The 23,767-nt window shown below is 41.9% G+C and overlaps 1 protein-coding gene across 3 annotated transcripts in view; it reads left to right on the top strand.

Annotated features, from left to right (window-relative positions):
- LOC110490025 (uncharacterized) overlaps window positions 1-23,767 on the top strand; it is a 74,216-nt gene that overhangs the window by 30,655 nt on the left and 19,794 nt on the right. Inside the window, exons 1-2 of one of the 3 annotated variants that reach the window (XM_090200006.1) lie at window positions 1,134-1,215; window positions 2,718-2,824. The exons of 1 other annotated variant lie outside the window; for it this stretch is intronic. The gene's annotated coding sequence lies outside the window, so the exon portion shown is untranslated. Of the gene's footprint in view, window positions 1-998; window positions 1,216-2,717; window positions 2,825-23,767 lie in introns of those variants that run through there. One more of the 3 variants, XM_021563112.3, reaches the window with a different exon arrangement.

The raw sequence follows: 23,767 nt of genomic DNA, 5'->3' as shown, positions 1-23,767 counted from the left end.
GCAATTGCAACTACTCAACTACTTTTGACCAGGGCCAATAGGGCTCTAATAGGGTGCCATTTGGGACGCTGGCTCTGTAAACATGAGCATATAGTTGGGTCAATCACCAAGGGAGCATAGTAACAGCAGGCAGAAGGGCCATTACAAATAAATTAGGCAATAGACCTATATTGAAACGTTAGAATGGGTGAATCACAGACGTTATAGCCTACTACTGGAATTCTTTCTGTTGTGGGAATACACAGGTTGAGGCAGACAGAAAATGCCAGTTCCCTCCCTCAGTTTTGGGAGATTCAGTTATTTGCAACATCTGTGTCAATATTATGGGGGTCTTTTGGTTTCTCTGTTCTTCTATGTGGTGGAAAAAAGAGAACAACTCTCCATCTGTGAACATTCAGCAATGAAAACATTCAGGTATGTGTGTATGGATGCGCGATTGCTGGTGTACTCCTACTGTATTTCTGTGTGTGTGTTTGTGTGTTAAATTCACGTGAGTTATAGATCTGTCATTTTCATTGAAAGCACTCTAAGAAGCAGAATATCTGTTCTATGTGCATTATTTCTATGCTTCCCGTTCTTAAATTTAGTTTTTGAGTCTTTTACTTTCATTTTTTTACATCAGCTCCAAACAGCTGAAAATACAATACTTGTGGTTTTGCAAAATAGATTTCTAAGCGGTTTACATTTGACAATGCGTCTCTCTACACTATATTTGTTTGTTTTGTCAGAAACTTAAATTATGCAAACTGTTCAAAATTAGCAACCAGGTGGAGTGACTTCTGCATAGTACACCTTTAATTGCAAGGTTCTATTACCTTGTGTTTTACCTATTAGTTTCCCAATGGCATGGAGTTCGTTAGATGTTGACTTACCATTGTTAAATAAGGGCAAAATAAAAGTTAGTAACTACTTACCTAACTGTTAGTTAAGGCTACTATCATGATCTCAATTACTTAGCTAGGCTAATTGAAAAGTGAAACAAAATCTGTCCCAACCTTAGAACACAAAAATTATCCAGCAGCACGACTGGTGAAAATATATTCCTTGCCTGCTAATAGGGCGCTGGGGAACTGTCTGCTCCTGCGCCCCTGCAGGTGCCGCCCCCCCGAATAGGCATGCTGCAAATACTCCCTACAGCACAGAGCTCTCTCAGCGGTAGATGCTGAGGGCAGGGAACTAGTTCGACACCGCAACGCGACCCTACGCATCTCCAAGGTAAAAAAAAAAATAAAAAATAAAAGTCTATACATGCTTATTCTCAGGGTGATGATAGCCGTAGCCTATGTGTGTGAAATGTAATACAAGAAAACGACGAATTGTATATGGTATCGAGTAATATTTAGCTGTGTCCGCTGGATACATATTCGGCAGAGTGAGAGAAGGTTGAAGAATGCCGTTGGCATGAAGTAAACAGAGCAGAGGCGCATCTGCTAAGGATGCCTTGATTTGCAACCTCAGTCTGGCTGGCTGGTGATCTTCATATCTGCTGCATTTGCTAGCATTTGATCTGTAGTTAGCTCACTGTGTGCCGATAATAAAGCGGGATGTAAAAGATATGATACAATTGGGGAATGGATGACTGAGCAACGGGGACCACGAACGGAATGACCATTTACAGATGTATTTTTCAACTTCCATATATTGAGTGCTAGCTAGCCTCGCTGAAGCAGTACCTGCAAAGGCGCTTCAGACATACCTAGCAACCTATACTGAACATTTAGCGACATTTCGCCAGTTATCAATAGCTATCAATAGCTTGCTGAAGATTAGAATAACAAACATTGTGGCTCTCTGTACAAGAGAGTTTTCTAGCAAATGTTATATGTTTTTCCTAAAGTTTAACATGACCGCGTTTAACCCAGCGAGCACGAACGCCTTCAATCTTGCTATCTTCACAGGGCAGTTATATTTGAAATATTTGTAACTAACAACAAATGGCAGTGAGAATAGCAATGACCCAGCCATGGGATATGGTTGGTATGTCAAATACAGGCGGATAGCTTTGATGTTTTGTCGCACCTGCAACGTCTTCTCATTCACATGTGCTTCCACATTTACAACAACCAATCATCACTATTATCGTCGCTACACATTTGTCCCATTTCGTCGAACTTTTAAAAACGTTTAAATGTTTTAAAGCGTTTCGTTCTACAATAGAGTTATGCTGGTGGATTAATAGTGACAATTTAACGACAATAGAGAGACATTTACTTACAGATTTGAGCTGTAGGCGATGTGCATGTGACACTGACTGTGTTGACAGACCGGGGGAGAACCTGCGAGTGCTGAAGTGTAAAATCTCAGGGAAATGACCTATGGCGATGATAACAGGTGCAAGGGGACAAGGTCAACAACTGATGGGATGGATGCTCATGGTCAACTAACTAAGATAGCATAGGCTACTCCATTTTTAATGTGTTCATATTAGTCGGCCACACTACTTGTAAGTTCAGTCTACCACTGCAGCATGAGGACCATCAGGTCCGTTTGTATTTCTTGTCCTCTTGTGAGTAAACAAAAACATAGCAAGATGGTGATACCTATATGCAACTTTAGGGCCATGATGAGTATTGCACAAAGAATGAACAGGGTAATGACTTGTTTCACTTCATTCTGACATTTCAGATTGTCTAGCCCATGGCTCATTCCATGATTCTGTATGAAAACTTGACTCTACCACTTATTCCCACTTACTGGGTCTGTTTTATGTCACCTAGGACGAGAACTCAATATAACCTTTAGGGAGAGAGGAGTGCGGTTGAAGGAAAGCAAAGAGGAAGAGAGTTTTGCCAGGCGTCACTTATCTTGGATTACATGGAGAAAAGTAAGGTCTGCTTCCTGGAAAACACTGATAATGAAGGCCAAATGTAGCATGCCTATGTAATGAGTCTAGTGATTTTCTAATATTAGTAATAATAACCTCTATAACTGAGTGGTGACCAGTCCACGCAATAAGTTTTAAGATCGGCTTGTAAAATCACCAATGAGAAAACCAAAGCCCTATTGTGATTGTGTATAAATGGAAAATGATGCATGCAGATGTACTAGGCCATATGAATCGAAAAGCATTCGAATGGAGTAGAGGGGGTGTTGAAAGCCAGGCAATACCTTTCTCTTGACCTTTCCCTTGGTGTCCTCTAGAGCAGCAGTCCCCCCAAAAAATTGCACCACAGACAGGTCTCATATAGACAATATTTTCCCAGACTTTAGTTCGAGTAGGTCTACCGTGATATTATAAAAACATAAAGTGCATATTTTGATTACCATATAATAAAGACATTGCAACTCACCATGTCGCTGTTTGTTTCCCAGCAACAAGACGGTTGATTGTTAGACAGTGACATGTTCCTTGTGTCCAGTCTACTCTGTAATTTCGTTTTTGTTGCCGTCACTGCTTCGCAGAGATAGGATGTTGGAAATGGAAGCAACGTTTTAAGTGCTTTTGTGGCTCTCTCAGGATATTCAGCCTTGATTGAAAACCAGAAGGTCGGCAGAGATTACGTTATCTCAAACATACTTTTAAGGCCACCGTCATTTGCAACCACAAGGAGTTGATCTTCTTCCTGCATGGAGATGGACGATTCACCTGGAACATTCACAAATGGGTCACAGATCCATTCCTTCGCACTTTGTGGGTCGTTGGCGGTTGGGAAGTAACGCTCAAGCTCCGTTGACAGTGAAGCTAGGTGATTGCGCACCAGCTGGGAGAAAGACGGCCCAGTCTCAGTCTCTCCCAAAATCCCTGCTAATGTTTGGAACACGTCAAATATGCCCCTATCCACTCACCGTCCCCACAGTTCCCGTTTTGCTTTGAATGCAACCACTTTATCTGCCAACTTACAGGCCGTTGTCATTCTCCCCTGAAGTGGCAGATTGTGTTTGTTGAGCAGGTTGAATATGTCGCACAGTTAAGCAAGTTTGTGACCATTCCTCGTCATTGAAATATGCTGGCAGTGGTGACTTTTTTAACTGAAAGAAAAAAAAAACAGGCTTTTTAAGTTCTGCCCACAAATTTTTATTGTATTGAGGTCAGGGCTTTGTGATGGCCACTCCGATACCTTGACTTTGTTGTCCTTAAGCCACTTTGCCACAACTTTGGAAGTATGCTTGGGGTCATTGTCCATTTGGAAGACCCATTTGCGAGCAAGCTTTAACTTCCTGACTGATGTCTTGAGATGTTGCTTCCACATCATTTTCCTACTTCATGATGCCATCTATTTTGTGAAGTGCACCAGTCCCTCCTGCAGCAAAGCACCCCCACAACATGATGCTGCCACCCCCGTGCTTCACGGTTGGGATGGTGTTCTTCGGCTTGCCTCCCCCTTTTTCCTCCAAACATAACGATGGTCATTATGGCCAAACAGTTCTATTGTTGTTTCATCAGACCAGAGGACATTTCTCCAAAAAGTACAATCTTTGTCCCCACGTGCAGTTGCAAACCGTAGTCTGGCTTTTTTATGGCAGTTTTGAAGCAGTGGCTTCTTCATTGCTGAGCAGCCTTTCAGGTTATGTCGATGTCGATTTTTATGTAGATTTTTCTCCGAGGTCTTGGCTGATTTCTTTTGATTTTCCCATGATGTCAAGCAAAGAGACACAGAGTTTGAAGGTAGGCCTTGAAATACATCCACAGGTACACTCAAATGATGTCAATTAGCCTATCAGAAGCTTCTAAAGCCATGACATCCTTTTCTGGAATTTTCCAAGCTGTTTAAAGGCACAGTCAACTTAGTGTATGTAAACTTCTGACCCACTGGAATTGTGATACAGTAAATTATAAGTGAAATAATCTGTCTGTGAACAATTATTGGACAAATGACTTGTCATGCACACAGTAGATGCCCTAACTGACTTGCCAAAACTATAGTTTGTTAACAAGAAATTTGTGGAGTGGTTGAAAAACTAGTTTTAATGACTCCAACCATGTAAACTTCCGACTTTAACTGTACGTACGGTCACTGTGGGGACGACGTCGTAGATGCACTTATTGATGAAGCCGGTGACTGAGGTGGTATACTCATCAATGCCATTAGCTGAATCACAGAACATATTCCGGTCTGTGCTAGCAATTTTTTTTTTTTATACCTTTTATATAACTGGGCAAGTTAGTTAATAACAAATTCGTAGTTACAATGACAGCATACACCGGCCAAACCCAGATGATGCTGATGCTGTGCACCACCCTATGGGACTCCCAAACACAGCCGGTTGTGATACCGTCTGGAATCAAACCAGGGTGTCTGTAGTGACGCCTCTAACACTGAGATGCAGTGCCTTAGACCGCTGCTCCACTCGGGAGCGCAGTCCTGTTGCGTAGCATCCGCGTCATCTAACCACTTCCATATTGAGCCAGTCACTGTTACTTCCTGCTTTAGTTTAGTTTTTGCTTGTAAGCAGGAATCAGGAGGATATAATTATGGTCAGATTTACCAAATGGAGGGCGAGGGAAAGCTTTGTATGTGTCTCTGTGTGTGGAGTAAAGGTGGTCTAGAGTTTTTTTCCTATGGTTGCCCATGTGACATGGTGGTAAAACTTAGGTGAAACAGATTTAAGTTTGCCTGCATTAAAGTCCACGGCCACTAGGAGCACTGCTTCTGGATGAGCATTTTCTTGTTTGCTTATGGCCTTACACAGCTCGTTGAGTGCAGTCTTAATGCCAGCAACTGTTTGTGGTGGTAAATAGACAGCTACCCATAATATATATGAGAACTGTCTTGGTAGATAGTGTGGTCTACAGCTTATCATGAGGTACTCTACCTCAGGCGAGCAATACCTCAAGACTTCTTTAATATTATACATCGCGCACCAGCAGTTATTGACAAGTAGACATAACCCTGCCCCTCGTCTTACCAGACATAGCTGCTCTGTCCTGCCGAAGCATGGAAAACCGAACCAGCTCTATATTATCCGTGTCATCGTTCAGCCACAGCTCCTTGAAACATAAGATATTACAGTTTTTTATGTCCCGTTGGTAGGATAGTCTCGACCGTAGAGCATAGAGTTTGTTTTCCAGTGATTGCACGTTGGCCAATAGAACCATTGTTAGTGGCGATTTACTCACTCGCCTCCGAATCCTCACAAGGCACCCTCGACCTTCTCCCTCTGTGTCTCCGCCTTTTTCTCACGCAAATGACGGGGATTTTGGCCTTGTCTCCGGAAAGCAAGTATATCCTTTGTGTCGGACTCATTAAGGTGAGTAATCGCTGTTCTGATGTCCAGATGCTCTTTTTGGTCATAAGTGACTTTAGCAGCAACTTTAAGTACAAAACAAGTTACAAACAATGCGAAAAAACGAACAAAATAGCACACTTGGTTAGGAGCCCATAAAACTGCAGCCATCCTGTCCGGCGCCATTATAAGTGATCATTGATTCACAACAGATTTTTATTTAACTAGGCAAGTCAGTTAAGAACACATTTTTATTTACAATGACAGCCTACCGGGGAACAGTGGGTTATCTTCCTTGTTCAGGGGCAGAATGACAGATTTTTACCTTGTCAGCTCAGGGACTCGATCCAGGACCTTTTGATTACTTGCCCAACGCTCTAACCACTAGGCTATCTGCCACCTAAAATGAAGCAGTAGACTAAAATGCATTGTCTAGACAGAGAACATATACTCAAACAATAGGCAGTGTGAGAGGTTAATGTTAGCTGTGACTTCTTCAGTTACGTTTGTAATAATGTTATTACAATCTTATTTCTCTGGCATTCTTAGATTGACACTTTGTTATCTTTTGGTAACATCACTGAAGTTTTTGAAAGAGAACAGAACAGACACTCACCATGTAAATAGAGAGGGAGAAACTCCTTGAGATGCACCTAAACAAGTTTGTCTCTGGGGTTTGAGTTCAGTGTGTGCGTGTGCTTGAGCGAGAGAGAGTGTGTGTGAGTGTGTGCTTTGACACATACCCTCCTTTGGCAGGGTTGGTGTGAGAAAGTAAGGCCCGTTAGATGCCCCCGGGAGACGGGGGTAAAGAGGGAAGTGGCTCATTAATTCCGGCAGTACTAGAGGAGAGGAAAGGAAACGGGCTGGTCAGCACAACCACAACTTTCCAAAGGCGTTGCATGGATGTAGCCTGGCTAAGTGACTCATACTGTACCAATTCAGTTTCCATAACTTATCTCAAAGAGCCATACAGCAATAAGTCAGTTAGCTAGAGAGACCCCCCCCACCACCACTTTTTGGTCTGTTGACCTGCACTCATTCTGTAGGATGTTATTGAGTAGTTCATAAAATAGCAGCTGACGCAGATTTTGCCTTATCAAAGAGTATGACATCAGTCATGTCGTGATATCAGTCATTAATTTTGAGTTCTGGACATTTTGTCTCAGAAGTTGTTTTGATTCTTTCTTCTTTCTTACCCCCTTCACTGAAGACTGAGTGTTCAGCTGCCTGCCAAGTCTGTCCATACCTGATTAGCAGCGGGTTAGTGTACTGTAGTGTGTTAATCCTTTGATCACAGTGGTTCTGTCTGATAAACCATGCCTCTGTCATCTCAAGGTTGCCCCAGAACATTGATGAGAACTAATGACCATGTAAAGACAAGCTGAGCAGTGGACAGGGTCAAAAAATATAGAAGAAAGAAATATAATTACTAGAATGGAACATCTCCATTCAAGTCAACGTTCCATAATACTATTTCTATGTGTCAAAAAACAAAACAACATCTCCTTGGATATAGTGCTGGAGAGTTAGTCATACTTGATGCGATTATTTTGGGAACTGTAGAGAACTGTATATCAGGGTCTTAAACCTGCTAATGTTTCAGACAGAGGCTTTTCAATACGTTCCAAGGAGTATTTTACACTGTAAATGTTATCACATGCTTGCATTGGCAATGTATTTTGGAACAATGAGATTCTGCCAATTCTTTTACATGTTTCGTTTTAAAACTGGAGTGGGGTGTAGACTAGAGGTCAATCATTTATGATTTTTCAACGCCGATACCGATTATTGGAGGACCAAAAATAGCCGATACCGATTAATCCGCCGGTTTTTATATATATTTGTAATAATGACAATTACAACAATACCGAATGAACACTTATTTTAGATTAATACATTAATAAAAGTCAATTTAGTCTCATAAATAATTAAACATGCAAAAACACAGTGTTAGAGAAGAAATTAAAAGTGTAATATGTGCCATGTAAAAAAGCTTCCTTGCTCAGAACATATGAAAGCTGGTGGTTCCTTTTAACATGAGTCATCAATATTCCCAGTTAAGAAGTTTTAGGTTGTAGTTATTATAGAAATTAGTGGACTATTTCTCCCTATACCATTTGTATTTCATATACCTTTGACTATTGGATGTTCTTATGTTCTATAATATTGCCAGCCTAATCTCGGGAGTTGATAGGCTTGAAGTCATAAACAGAGCTGTACTAAAAGCATTGCGAAGAACTGCTGGCAAACGCAGGAAAGTGCTGTTTATTGAATGCTTACGAGCAAGCTGCTGCCTACCACCGCTCAGTCAGACTGCTCTATCAAATATCAAATCATAGACTTAATTATAATAAACACACAGAAATACGAGCCTTAGGTCATTAATATGGTCAAATCCAGAAACTATCATTTCGAAAACAAAACGTTTATTCTTTCAGTGAAATACTGAACCGTTCCGTATTTTATCGAACGGGTGGCATCCATAAGTCTAAATATTGCTGTTACATTGCCCAACCTTCAATGTTATGTCATAATTATGTAAAATTCTGGCAAATTAATTACTCTTTGTTACGAAGAAATGGTCTTCACACATTTCGCAACGAGCTAGCTTTGTTACATGGCACATATTGCACTTTTCCTTTGTCTCTAACACTGTTTTTGCATTATTTAAAGCAAATTGAACTGGTTTCATTATTTATTTGAGACTAAATTGATTTTATTTATGTATTATATTAAGTTAAAATAAAAGTGTTCATTCAGTATTGTTGTAATTGTCATCATTACACATTTTTATAAAAATCGACCGATTAATCGATATCGGCTTTTTTTGGTCCTTCAATAATTGAAAAATCATAATCGGTCGACCTCTACTTTAACTTCTTACGGATACGTGGGACGGTAGCGTCCCACCTGGCCAACATCCGGTGAAATTGCAGAGCGCCAAATTCAAAAATACTAAATTAAAATATTTCTTGAAAATATATGTGTTATACACCAAAATAAAGCTTAACTTCTTGTTAATCCAGCTTTACGGTGAAAGCACACCATGCGATTATTTGAGGACAGCGCCCCGCATACAAATGCATGACAAATCATATTTCAACCAGGCAGTTGCGACATGAAAGTCAGAAATAGCGATATAAGTTATGCCTTACCTTTGAAGCTCTTCTTCTGTTGGCACTCCAAAAGGACTCAGTTACATTACAAATGGTCCCTTTGTTCGATAATGTCCTTCTTTTATATCCATAAAAACTCATTTTAGCTGGCGCGCTTCAGTCAATAATCCACCGATTTCCCTCCTTCAAAATGCATACAAAATGAATCCCAAACGTTACCAATAAACGTATCCAAACAAGTCAATCAACGTTTATAATCAAACCTTAGGTACCCTAATACGCAAATAAACAATCAAATTTAAGACGGAGAATCGTTATTGTCTTTACTGGAGATAAATAACAAAGAACGCGCTTTCCTTCTCACTCATTTTTCCAAAAACCAGTCTGAAACTCTTTCTTAAGACTGTTTACATCTAGTGGAAGCCCTAGGAACTGCTATCAGGGAGGATTTCGCCCTATAATAAAAGTGGCAGCCATTGAAATCAGTGTAATACTGAATTTTTTTTTTGGGGGGGGGCAGGTTTGTCCTCGGGGTTTTGCCTGCCATTTCAGTTCTGTTATACTCACATACATTATTTTAACAGTTTTTTAGCTTCTGGTCCTGAGTAGCAGGCAGTTTACACGCTTTTCATCTGGACGTCAAAATACCGCTCCCCAGCCCAAAGAGGCTAAACTAAACATTGACAAAGCCGCGGGGCCAGATGGATTACCAGGACGCGTAATCAAAGCATGCGTGGACCAACTGGCAAGTGTCTCCACTGATTGAGTCTGTAATATCTACATGTTTCAAGCAGACCACCATAGTCCCTGTGCCCAAGGAAGCAAAGGTAACCTGCTCCATAGCACTCACGTCAGTAGCCATGAAGTTGTTTGAAGGCTCTGTCTCATGGCTCATATCAACAGCACCCTCCCAGATACCCTAGACCCACTCCAGTTCACATACCTCCCCAACAGATCCACAGATGATGCAATATCAATCCCACTCCACACTGCCCTTTCCCACCTGGACAAAAGGAACACCTGTGTGAGAATGGTGTTCATTGACTACAGTGCAGCATTCAACATCCTAGTGCCCACAAAGCTCATCACTAAGCTAATGACCCTGGGACGAAACACCTCCCTCTGCAACTGGATCCTGGACTTCCTGACGGGCCGCCCCCAGGTGGTAAGGGTAGGCAACAAACACATCTCCCACGCTGCTCCTCAACACTGGGGCCCCTCAGGGGTGTGTACTTAGTCCCCTCCAGTACGCCCACTACTGCGTGGCCAAACACGACTCCAACACCACCATTAAGGTTGCTGATGACACAGACCTGATCACTGACAACGATGAGACAGCCTATAGGGAGGAGGTCAGAGAACTGGCAGTGTGGTGAAACCTCTCCCTCAATGTGAGAAAGACAAAGGAGCTGATCGTGGACTACAGGAAAAGGCGGGCCGGACAGGCTCCCATTAACATCAACAGGGCACCAGTGGAGCGGGTCGAGAGTTTTAAGTTCCTTGGTGTCTACATCACCAACGATCTATCATTGTCCAGACACACCAAGAGGGCACAACACAATCTTTTCCCCCTCAGGAGACTGGAAAGATTTGGCAATGGTCCCCAGATCCTCAAAAAGTTATACAGCTGCACCATCGAGAGCATCCTGACCATTTGCATCACCACCAGGTATGGCAACTGCTTGGCATATGACCGTAAGACGCTACAGAGGGTAGTGCGTACGGCCCAGTACATCACTGGGGCCAAGATTCCTGCAATCCAGGACCTATATAATAGGCGGTGTCAGATGAAAGACCATAGAATTGGCAGCGACTCCGGTCACCCAGGTCATAGACTGTTTTCTCTGCTACTGCACGGCAAGCAGTACTGGAGCGCCAAGTCTTGGACCAAAAGGTTCCTTAACATCTTCTACCCCCAAGCCATAAGAGTGCTGAACAATTAATCAAATGATCATTGGACTATTACATTGAGCCCCCCCCCCACTCCATTTGTTTTGTACACTGCTGTACACTCGCTGTTTATTATCTATGCATAGTCACTTCACCTCTAACCTGTACCCCTGCACACTGACTCGGTACCGGTACCCCCTGTATATAGCCTTGTTACTGTGTTACTTTTTATTATTTTTTACTTCTGTTTATTTTGTAAAAAATGTCTTCTTGAACTACACTGTTGTTTAAGGGCTTGTAAGTAAGCATTTCACTGCAAGGTCTACACTTGTTGTATTCGGCGCATGTGACAAATAATGTTTGATTTGATTTGATGGAGGTAGTACACATTTTCCAGCCAGGGTCCCTCACCCTCCGTTGTTTAATACAAGGCTGAGAAACAGACAGACAGGCAAAGAGAGGATTGAGACAGAGATAGCGGACACAGTGGGCTGGGCTCGGGACAGAGGGGACTGGATAGTTTCCCTGTCACACTACCACACCACCCGGCCATCTCTGAGTTATAGCGGAGGGAGCCCCACATTATTCTGGGCTGGGGTAACGGTGTGGATGAAATATGGCCCTGTGTTTGACCATTTATTCCATTTGGGCTCAGGTCCATGGCCCTGGTCAAAAGTAGTGCACTATATAGGGAATCGGGTGCCATTTGGGAAGCACTCCTTCTCAGCCTTCGCCACAGCGTCTCAGAGAAACTTACAGGCTTGTCCTGTAGAGGAAGCTGATTGGAAAACACTTGCGACACTGGCACTGTTCCCTCAAGCCATCGACGCACATCCTCAGGAAGCGCCGAGCGGGGTCCACTGGACGATGATGTCACAAAGCCAAACAATAAGGAGGCTGTTAGCGAATGTTTTTGGCCCCTCCCCCAGTGGTCTGGTCAGGTTTCCAATGATGTTTGGACCAATACAGATATGTGGCTCCTCTGAAGGAATATTTGAGGCAGGGAGCAGATGGGTTGTCCTCCTCTGGGTCTCTGCTAGACCTGGGTTCAAATACTAATTAAAATCTTTCAAATACTTTTACAGTTTTCTTTACCCTGCCAGATGGATGGGGTTTGCCCTTTTGCAAAAATTCTATTAGTTCCATTGTAACAGGATAGCTCAATCAAGCCTACCTTAAAGGACGTAGTATTTTTTTTGAATTTTTGCATTGTAATTTCAGAAAATGTCTATAATATATCTCTGGTAATAGTGTAATGATAGTGTTTCACATTATTACTAACCCACCAGTGTTGTGATTTTGGCCCATTGATTTCTCCCAGCGGAGCGGCATCTGTTGGCAAGCGCGAGTTGAGCCTTTTACTTTCAGTTTTGGTCCACCTGCTTCAAACAGCTGTAAAAACAATACTTTTTGTTATTGAAAATATATTTCACCGCGATAGATGGTACAATGATTCCCCACACAATTCAGTGTTTGTTTTCTCACATAAACTGAAATTTAGCAACCAGGAAATTGCAGAGAGATATATACCACAGCCACAAAGTGGAACCTCTTTCCCATTTTGACAACCGATGTCGCTCTTTCGGCAGAAATCAATAGGCAGATTTTACAGCCAATCACAACACTGGCGGGTAAGTAATACTGTGAAACACTCATAATATAATAGCAGCCCAATTCGTAGACCGACACTATTTTACCTAGGACACAAATACCTAGGTGTCTGGCTAGACTGTAAACTCTCCTTCCAGACTCACATTAAACATCTCCAATCCAAAATTAAATCTAGAATCAGCTTCCTATTTCGCAACAAAGCATCCTTCACTCATGCTGCCAAACATACCCTTATAAAACTGACCATCCTACCTATCCTCGACTTTGGCGATGTAATTTACAAAATAGGCTCCAACACTCTACTCAACAAATTGGATGCAGTCTATCACAGTGCCATCCGTTTTGTCACCAAAGCCCCATATACTACCCACCACTGTATGATCTCGTTGGCTGGCTCTCGCTTCATACTCATTGCCAAACCCACTGGCTCCAGGTCATCTACAAGTCTCTGCTAGGTAAAGCCCAGCCTTATCTCAGCTCACTTGTCACCATAGCAGCACCCACCCGTAGCACGTGCTCCAGCAGGTATATCTCACTGCTCACCCCCAAAGCCAATTCTTCCTTTGGCCGCCTCTCCTTCCAGTTCTCTGCTGCCAATGACTGGAACGAACTGCAAAAATCTCTGAAGCTGGAGACTCATATCTCCCTCACTAGCTTTAAGCACCAGCTGTCAGAGCAGCTCACAGATCACTGCACCTGTACATAGCTCATCTGTAAATAGCCCATCCAATCTACCTCATCCTCATACTGTATTTATTTATTTATCTTGCTCCTTTGTACCCCATTATCTCTACTTCTTCTTCTGCACATCCTACCATTCCAGTGTTTAATTGCTATATTGTATTGCCTTACCTCTCTTATCCTATCCTATATAGATTTTTCTACTGTATTATTGATTGTATGTTTGTTTATTCCATGTGTAACTCTGTGTTGTTGCATGTGTAGAACTGCTTTGCTTTATCTTGGCCAGGTCGCAGTTGCAAATGAGAACTTGTTCTCAACTAGCCTACCTGGTTAAATAAAGGAGAAATAAAAACAATGTAAAAAAAAATGTTGAACTCCATTTTTAACACATCTGCTAAGTTACAATTCAATATCATAATTTAGATAAAAATAACCAATGTCTCTAGTAAAATAGTTTTGTAGCCTATGTCTATTTCTCTGTACGCTGATAGTAGTGTTGATGGTAGCCTACCCTACTTTTTATTAGCTCAAAACAATCAGCTTGCTTGCAGGAGAAAGTAGTCCCAAAATATAGACTTATAGAAATATACGTTTCAGGGAAGAATGGATAGAGCGATATGCCATATGTGTTCATCATACCAGATTTCTCCTCTACCAAACCAGTCTTGTTTGCAATTAAACTTTCACTGTTTGCATATAATTACATCGGAGACGTCATGAATTGTAGCTTATTTTCAAAAGTTACCTTTACACCCCAGACAGAGGCCAGGTGCAGAAAAATTTCAACTTTAACTCCTGGTTACTCTTCGGTGGCTTTACCCCAACAAGAGATGGTCACAAGTTAATCCCTAAACACTGCCTGGGTTTAAACATGTTCTCTTTTATAGAAAGTGAATAGGGCTACAGTTGTGGCCAAAAGTTTTTGAGAATGATACAAATATTAATTTTCACAAAGTCTGCTGCCTCAGTTTGTATGATGGCAATTTGCATATACTCCAGAATGTTATGAAGAGTGATCAGATGAATTGCAATTAATTGCAAAGTCACTCTTTGCCATGCAAATTAATTGAATCCCCAAAAAACATTTCCACTGCATTTCAACCCTGTCACAAAAGGACCAGCTGACATCATGTCAGTGATTCTCTTGTTAACACAGGTGTGAGTGTTGATGTGGACAAGGCTGGAGATCACTCTGTCATGCTGATTGAGTTCGAATAACAGACTGGAAGCTTCAAAAGGAGGGTGGTGCTTGGAATCATTGTTCTTCCTCTGTCAACTATGGTTACCTGCAAGGAAACACGTGCCATCATCATTGCTTTGCACAAAAAGGGCTTCACAGACAAGGATATTGCTGCCAGTAAGATTGCACCTAAATCAACCATGTATCGGATCATCAAGAACTTCAAGGAGAGCGGTTCAATTGTTGTGAAGAAGGCTTCAGGGCGCCCAAGAAAGTCCAGCACGCGCCAGGACCGTCTCCTGAAGTTGATTCAGCTGCGGGATCGGGGCACCACCAGTACAGAGCTTGCTCAGGAATGGCAGCAGGTAGGTGTGAGTGCATCTGCACGCACAGTGAGGCGAAGACTTTTGGAGGATGGCCTGGTGTCAAGAAGGGCAGCAAAGGAGCCACTTCTCTCCAGGAAAAACATCAGGGACAGACTGATATTCTGCAAAAGGTACAGGGATTGGACTGCTGAGGACTGGGGTAAAGTCATTTTATCTAATGAATCCCCTTTCCGATTGTTTGGGGCATCCGGAAAAAAGCTTGTCCGTAGAAGACAAGGTGAGCGCTACCATCAGTCCTGTGTCATGCCAACAGTAAAGCATCCTGAGACCATTCATGTGCGGGGTTGCTTCTCAGCCAAGGGAGTGGGCTCACTCATAATTTTAACACATCCTCCGAGAGCAACTTCTCCCAACCATCCAGGAACAGTTTGGTGACGAACAAGGCCTTTTCCAGCATGATGGAGCACCTTGCCATTAAGCAAAAGTGATACCTAAGTGGCTCGGGGAACAAAACATTGATATTTTGGGTCCATGGCCAGGAAACTCCCCAGACCTTAATCCCATTGAGAACTTGATTCTATATGATTCCATGTGTTATTTCATTTCATTGATGTCTTCACTATTATTCTAAAATGTGCAAAATAGTAAAAATAAAGAATAACCCTTGAATGAATAGGTGTTCTAAATCTTTTGACCGGTACTGTATAAAAAAAAACGTAAATATAAATTTACATAAGAATTCAGACTCTTTACTCAGTACTTTGTTAACGCATGTTTGTCCTGTTGAAAGGTGAACCTTCACCCCAGTCTAAGGTCCTGAGCGCTCTGGAGAAGGTTTTAATCAAGGACCTCTCTGTACTTTGCTCCGTTCATCTTTGCCTTGATCCTGACTAGTCTCCCAGACCCTCCCGCTGAAAAACATCCCCACAGCCTGATGCTGCCACCACCATGCGTCAATGTAGGGATGGTGCCAGGTTTCCTCCAGACGTGAGGCCAAAGAGGTCAAAGAGTTCAGTCTTGGTTTCATCAAAATTGGGTATTGTGTGTGAGGAAATTGTTTTATTTAATCCATTTTAGAATAAGGTTGTAATGTGGAACAAGTCAAGGGGTCTGAATACTTTCCGAGGGCACTGTAGAATCTACAAGTGTTTGGAAGTCGATTGGAGGGATGCAGCACCATTCTTCCACGAGAAATTCCATAATTTGTTTTTTTTTGTTGATGGTTGTTGAAAACGCTGTCTCAAGCACCACCCGCACAATTGGGTTGTGCAGTTTAAAATGAACAAATCGTCACAGAATCCAATTATTATTTTGGTCCAAAGACTAGAAAATACATTACAGATTATATTGGGATCCATATTGATCAGGCCTGTACAACCCGCTTGCTTGGTGTTCTGATTGATTATGAATTGTCATGGAAACCACACAAAAAGACAATAACCTCTAAGTTCGCCAAAATTCGGGGATACTTGGCAAAATTACATATCCCATAAACAGAATCACTGCTTTCAAGTCTCTATCACACAATGATCTTCCCATTCACACATTATGTCGGCCAGCACACACCATACCAAACTACTATCAATCTATCGCATGCAGAAACACTCGGTAAGAAAAAAATCATCTGCCGGTTTTAGAGACCATTCAGCATCACTTTTTCAAAAATGAGGACTCCTGAATATTTATAAAATGTATTATTTTCAATTTGCTCAATTTCTTTACGGCACTTCAAATCACTTATTACCCTCATCTTCAAAAACTATTTTACAGCCACACATGAATTCCGTAACTACTCAACAAGAAACAGACAACAGCTATGTCACCCATATTTAAGAACCAAATTCGCAATTCCGAACTAACTATGGAGGCCCTATGATCTGAAATTGATTTTACCAAGCTATCCCCGTCGTTGTTTAAAACAATGTTAAGAGGCACTGACTGTCCATCACAGTTCTACACCCCAGTAACTTGACTACTGGGAGGGGAGGGGGGCACTGAGATCTTCAGAAGTCACATAATTAGTTAGATAAAGTCCACCTGTGTGCAATCTGAGTCTCACACAATCTCAGTATATATTCACATCTGGTCTGAAAGGCCTGCCACCAAGCAAGCGGCACCATGAAGACCAAGGAGCTGTCCAAACAGGTCAGGGACAAAGTTGTTGAGAAGTACAGATCAAGGTTGGGTTATTAAAACATATCCGAAACTTTGAACATCCCACGGAGCACCATTAAATCTATTATTTAAAAATTGAAAGAATATGGCACCACAACAAACCTGCCAAGAGAGGGCCGCCCATCAAAACTCACAGACCAGGCAAGGAGGGCATTAATCAGAGAGGCAACAAAGAGACCAAAGATAACCCTGAAGGAGCCGCTAAACTCTGCAGCGTAGATTGGGGTATCTGTCCATAGGACCACTTTAAGCCACAGAGCTGGGATTTACAGAAGAGTTGCTTAAAGAAAACATCAAGCAAACACGTTTGGTGTTCACCAAAAGGCATGTGGGAGACTCCCCAAACATATGGAAAAGGGTACTTTGGTCAGATGAGACTAAAATCTATATTTTTAGCCACCAAGGAAAATGCTATGTCTGGTGCAAACCCAACACCTCTCATCACCCCAAGAGCATCATCCCCACAGTGAAGCATGGTGGTGGCAGCATCATGCTGTGGGGATGTTTTTCATCGGCAGGGACTGGGAAACTGGTCAGAATTGAAGGAATGATGGATGGCGCTATATACAGGAAAAGTCTTGAGGGAAACATGTTTTAGTCTTCCAGAGATTTGAGACTGGGATGGAGGTTCATCTTCCAGCAGGACAATGGCACTAAGCATACTGCTAAAGCAACACTCAAGTGGTTTAAGGGGAAACATTTAAATGCCTTGGAATGGCCTAGTCAAAGCCCAGACCTCAATCCAATTGAGAATCTGTGGTTTGACTTAAAGATTGCTGTACACCAGCAAAACCCATCCAACTTGAATGAGCTGGAGCAGTTTTGCCTTGAAGAATGTGCCAAGCTTATAGAGACATACCCCAAGAGACTTGGGGGGGGGGGGGGGGGGGGGTGAATAGTTATGCACAGAAACACCCTGTTTTCTGTTTTTTTGGTCTTATGTCTTGTTTGTTTCACAAAAAAGAATTTGCATCTTCTAAGTGGTAGGCATGTTGTGTAAATCAAATGAAACAAACCCCCCAAAAATCCATTTAAGTTCCAAAATGGGGAAAATGCCAAGGGGGTGAATACTTTCGCAAGCCACTGCAGGTAGATAACTTGAAGAAACATTAATAGTTATTCACTAAGGATTATGTAGGAATGTGTAACCAAGACCAATTTGTCCTTCATTCATTCCTTGTCAGGGTTCAGTTTCAGAAACTATTACTAACGCCCAGAGCTATAATAATAATGTCAGATGTTGTCATTTCGACAAAATTGTTTTGATGTGAGCGTATGTCTGCCTGCAGATATTTTGACTGTGAAACCTTTTTTTTAAATAGACGGCTATCAAGTAGAAACAGCTTAACACATTCTTTATATAGGCCTACAGTCCACTATCCTTTCTGCTTAAGCTATCTGTTGGATACCATCAATCTAGACTGCACTGTTGTTGCTTGTTTTTGTAATTTAAAGTAGCTATAGACCTAACCTTAATTTCCTGAATAGGGCTCTTCATCTGTGTCCTCCCATCTCTAATCTAGGTCTCTCTCTCTCTTATATCTCCCTCTCTCTCTCAATTCAATTCATCTCGCTCTCTCCTCTCCATCTCTTCCTCCCTCCTACTGAGGCCATGAATAAGGATCTGACACCAAACTGTCAACCTGGAAACTGTCATCATCCTCCTTCAACCTTCTGGTCTGCATCCCAAATGGCACTGTGTAGTGCACTCATCAAAAGTAGTGCACTATATAGGGAATATGGTGCCAATTGGGATGCAACCACGGTATTGTAGCCACTAGCCACCAGTCAGGGCAGATGCCTTCTTCTCTTCTCCGAGATGATCTAAAAATGCCTTTTATTTATTATAGTCATGCCCTTACCAGAAGAACACTTTACTCTAAAATAAAACACCCTGCTTTATTATAGGGTGGGAATTGCCACGGACCTCACAATATGATGTTATCACGATACTTAGGTTCTGATTCTGTACGTGATATATAGTGATTTGATGTTCCAAACGTTTTGTTCACTATATGTCTCCTGCAGTGGAACAAGTGAGAGCCATGAGAACATTTGTTTTGAAGATAAAAGTACTCAAAACATGTTGGCACACCATTTAAAACACTTTTAAAGAATATTGAGAACAAGCTATAGGATGAGAACTACCAGAGTTTTGGTGCAGGGACAGCCTGACCTGCGCAAGCTAACGTTAGCTACCTAACAAGAAATAAATCATTTTTAACAAACCAATACTTTGAGTTTTTTTTTTACCCCCATACCTACTTTATTAATTGGACACTAGTATTTGTAAGCTATCTAGTAATATAACAAGTAGTTGTGATTTGGCTACATTAATTTTCCATTTCACCTACTAGGCTACATAGAATGAGAGTATAGTTCTGTGTAATGCCAGGTCTGGTCTGGTCTGCATATAGTTTAGATTATTTTTTAGCTTACTGAGCAGCTAGTCTACATATGTTATCCATAAAGAAGATAATTAATTTAGTTTTGAAAGAGTAAAAAGGATAAATAATTACCAGATCTGCACTATTCAAGAATCAGCAGCAGAAGTAACAAAGTGTTGCTTTATTGCCAGGATCTTGAACGATCTCTAACGCCATCTAACTCACACACTAACACAATGTACACATTGTTAACAAAACACAATGTTGTTGTTGTTAGGGAAAGAGGAAATCAAATGGGCCATTGTTGTGGGCTAGCTTCTGCTGTCGTGGTTTTTATTTGATATCAAATGCCAATTCCATTGCATAAGAGAATTAATGGTGGGTGATTCCAGCGTTATGATGTTACATTTGCATGCAAAATCGCAACTTTGGCTCACAGAATGGACAAACAAAATAGCTGTTCGTGAACTACAGGAAACAGAGGGCCGAGGACACCTCCATTCACATCTATGGGGCTGAGAACTTCAAGTTCCTCAGTGTCCACATCACTAAGGATCTATCATGGTCCGAACACACCAACATAGACGTGAAGAGGGCACAACAACACCTCTTCCCCCTCAGGAGACTGAAAAGATTTGGCATGGGACTTCAGATCCTCAAAATGTTATATAGCTGCACCATTGAGAGCATCTTGACTGGCCTCATCATCGCTTGGTATGTCAACTGCTTGGCATCTGACCGCAAGGTGCTACAGGGGGTAGTGCGGACGGCCCAGTACATCACAGAGGCCGAGCTCTCTGCCATCCAGGACCTCTATACCAGGCGGTGTCAGAGGAAGGCCCAACAAATGGTCAATGACTCCAGCCACCCAAGTCATAGACTGTACTCTCTGCTACCGCACGGCAAGTGGTACCGATGCACCCAATCTGGAACCAACAGGACCCTGAACAGCTTCTACCTCCACGCCATAAGACTGCTAAATAGTTAGTTAAATAGTTAACCAAATACCTACCTAGACATTCACTATTTTTGCACTTTTTGTGACTCATCACATACGCTTCTACTACTGTTTACTATCTGTCACTTTATTCGTAGTTATATGTACATATCTATCTCAGTTACCTTGTACTGGTTCCGTTTGTATATAGCCAAGTTATCGTTACTCATTGTGTATCAATAATTAGTATTATTACATGTTTTACTTTTCTATAATTTGTCTATTTTCTTTCTCTCTGTATTGTTTGGAAGAGACATGTCCCGAAACCACTCCTGTGCTGTCTTGGATGTGTGCTTAGGTTCGTTGTCAGGTTGGAAGGTGAACCTTCGTCCAAGTCTGAGGTCCTGAGTGCTCTGGAACAGATTTTCATCAAGGACCTCTCTGTACTTTGCTCCGTTCATCTTTGCCTCGATCCTGACTAGTCTCCCAGTCCCAGTCCCTGTCACTGAAAAACATCCCTACAGCATGATGCTGCCACCATCATGCTTCACAGTAGGGATGGTGCCAGGTTTCCTCCAGACATGATGCTTGGCATTCAGGCCAAAGCGTTCAATCTTGGTTTCATCAGACCAGAGAATCTTGTTTCTCATGCCCTGAGAGTCTTTTGGCAAAGTCCAAGCAGGCTGTTATGTGTCTTTTACTGAGGACCTTCCGTCGGGCCACTCTACCATAAAGGCCTGATTGGTGGAGTGCTGCAGAGATGGTTGTCCTTCTGGAAGGTTCTCCACCTCCACAGAGAAACTCTGGAGCTCTGTCAGAGTGACCATCGGGTTCTTGGTCACCTCCCTGACCAAGTCCCTTCTTCCCCGATTGCTCAGTTTGTTTGGGCGACCAGCTCTAGGAAGAGTCTTGGTGGCCCCAAACTTCTTCCATTTAAGAACAATGAAGGCCACTGTGTTCTTTGGGCCCTTAAATGCTGCAGAAATGTTTTGGTACACTTCCCCAGATATGCCTTGAAACAATCCTGTCTCTGAGCTCTACTGACAATTCCTTCAACCTTATGGCTTGGTTATTGCTCTGACATGCACTGTCAACGGTGGGACCTTATATAGACAGGTATGTGCCTTTCCAACTCATGTCCAATCAATTGAATTTACCACAGTTGGACTCCAAGTTGTAGAAACAGCTCAAGGATGATCAATGGAAAGAGGATGCACCTGAGCTCAATTTCAAGTCTCCTAGCAAAGGGTCTGAATTCTTATGTAAGGTATTTCTGTTTTTATTTGTAATAAATTTGCAAAAATGTATGCTGTAGATTGTAGATTGCTGAGGATTTTTAAAAACTTTAATACATTTTAGAACAAGGCTGTAACATAACAAAATGTGGAAAACGTCAAGGGGTCTGAATACTTTCTGAAGGCCCTGTATATATACAAATGGACCAGTTGAACGTAGACACAAATATAAGATTTTGTTGAATTACAATTGTCCTGAGATATTATATCAACATTAGCAAATTAGACAATATGCATGTGCCTATACTGCCAATCCACTTTTCTGAACACTTGATTGAAGTCAGTATATTTTGGGGGGCTTTCATTTATAAAAGACATTCCAGGACTAGTCACAGATTGTTTTTCAACAATCTTCTCATCCTTCTACGCAAACAGTACTACTGCCATGTATCAGAAATGCATTTCAGCCTAACTTTTCCAAGAGAATCCTCGCTAGAACACGTCATTTCAAAGATATCAACAATTGCTTCTGCAAAGGATTCATATAGAATACATCTTAGAACAAGCACACACAATGTGGTGAAAGCACAAGCTTCTAAAGTTAAGATATTATACATCGATATCCATCACATCCACAATCGGATGTTACGGAAATCATAACGCTACAAAAAAAAAGATACTGACAATGAAAAGAGAGAAACCAATTAAAGACCATGTAAAACCTTGATGAAAGTTAGCTTCACAGTGACAGTTTGAAGATGATCTGATGTAGTCTTTTTACAAGACTGTAGAACACACAAACAAAGCTCAAGATACTTGAAATTTGGTCTGCATTGCTTCATTAACGTCTCATCTTCATAACTAGGGCTCCAGAGTGGAGCAGCGGTGTAATGCACCGTGCTCAGTGCTAGAGGCGTCACTACAGACCCTGGTTAGATTCCAGGCTGTATCACAACCGGTCGTGATTGGGAGTCCTGTAGGGCGGCGCACAATTGTCCCAGTATCGTCCGGGTTAGGCTTTGGCCAAGGTAGATTGTCATTGTAAATAAGAATTTGTTCTTAACTCACTTTCCTAGTTAACTGAAGGTTAAATAACTAAATAAATAACACTGGGGAAACAAGTTATGTTATCCATGAGTAGGGCCAGTTGGTTTATGTGTTTTTTTTCAGACCTCTTGGCGTAATGGTTAAGGCGTTGGTTTGACAGTCACTAGACCTGGGTTTGAGTCCTGGTCGGGGCTACCTCCCGAATTCGCAACAATGTACTTCAATGGTTGGTTTCAATTACTCACCCCTTATTGACCCATGTTTAAGTGAGGTGTAGAATAACTGATCTACGAATAGTATTCCCTGCCAAATAATAGGTTTTGTGCAATTAAGATTCGTAGAGCTACGCCTTCCCTGGCATAGGGGATCCCTCTACCAAACACTCACGCACCACTAGACATTGATTGATTCATTCATTCATTCATTGGAGACCGCTTGTGTCAATTAAAGAACATTTCCTGGTATTTTCCTACTTGCAGCAAACCTAGTGGATAATGCTGGAAATACCGGTCAATTTGTTTTTTAGTAAAACAACCAAACCCAGCCAAAACAACTGGCCCTAGAGACTAGAAGTCGACCGATTAATCAGAATGGCCGATTAATTGGGGCCGATTTCAAGTTTTCATAACAATCGGTAATCAGCATTTTTGGACACCGATTATGGCCGATTACATTGCACCCCACAAGGAGACTGCGTGGCAGGCTGACTACATGTTATGCGAGTGCAGCAAGGGGCCAAGGTAAGGTGCTAGCTAGCATTAAACGTATCTCATAAAAAACAATCTTAACAAAATCACTAGTTAACTACACATGGTTGATGATATTACTAGTTTAACTAGCTTGTCCTGCGTTGCATATAATCGATGCGGTGCCTGTTAATTTATCATTGAATCACAGCCTACTTCGCCAAACGGGGGATGATTTAACAAAAGCGCATTTGCGAGAAAAGCACAATCGTTGCACGAATGTACCTTACCATAAACATCAATGCCTTTCTTAAAACCAATACACAGA

The sequence above is a fragment of the Oncorhynchus mykiss genome, chromosome 15 (assembly GCF_057628025.1).
Source record: "Oncorhynchus mykiss isolate SJ-2025 chromosome 15, ASM5762802v1, whole genome shotgun sequence".
Lineage (NCBI taxonomy): Eukaryota > Metazoa > Chordata > Actinopteri > Salmoniformes > Salmonidae > Oncorhynchus > Oncorhynchus mykiss.
The sequence above is the reverse complement of the archived record's forward strand: the minus strand, read 5'-3'. Positions and strand labels throughout refer to the sequence as shown.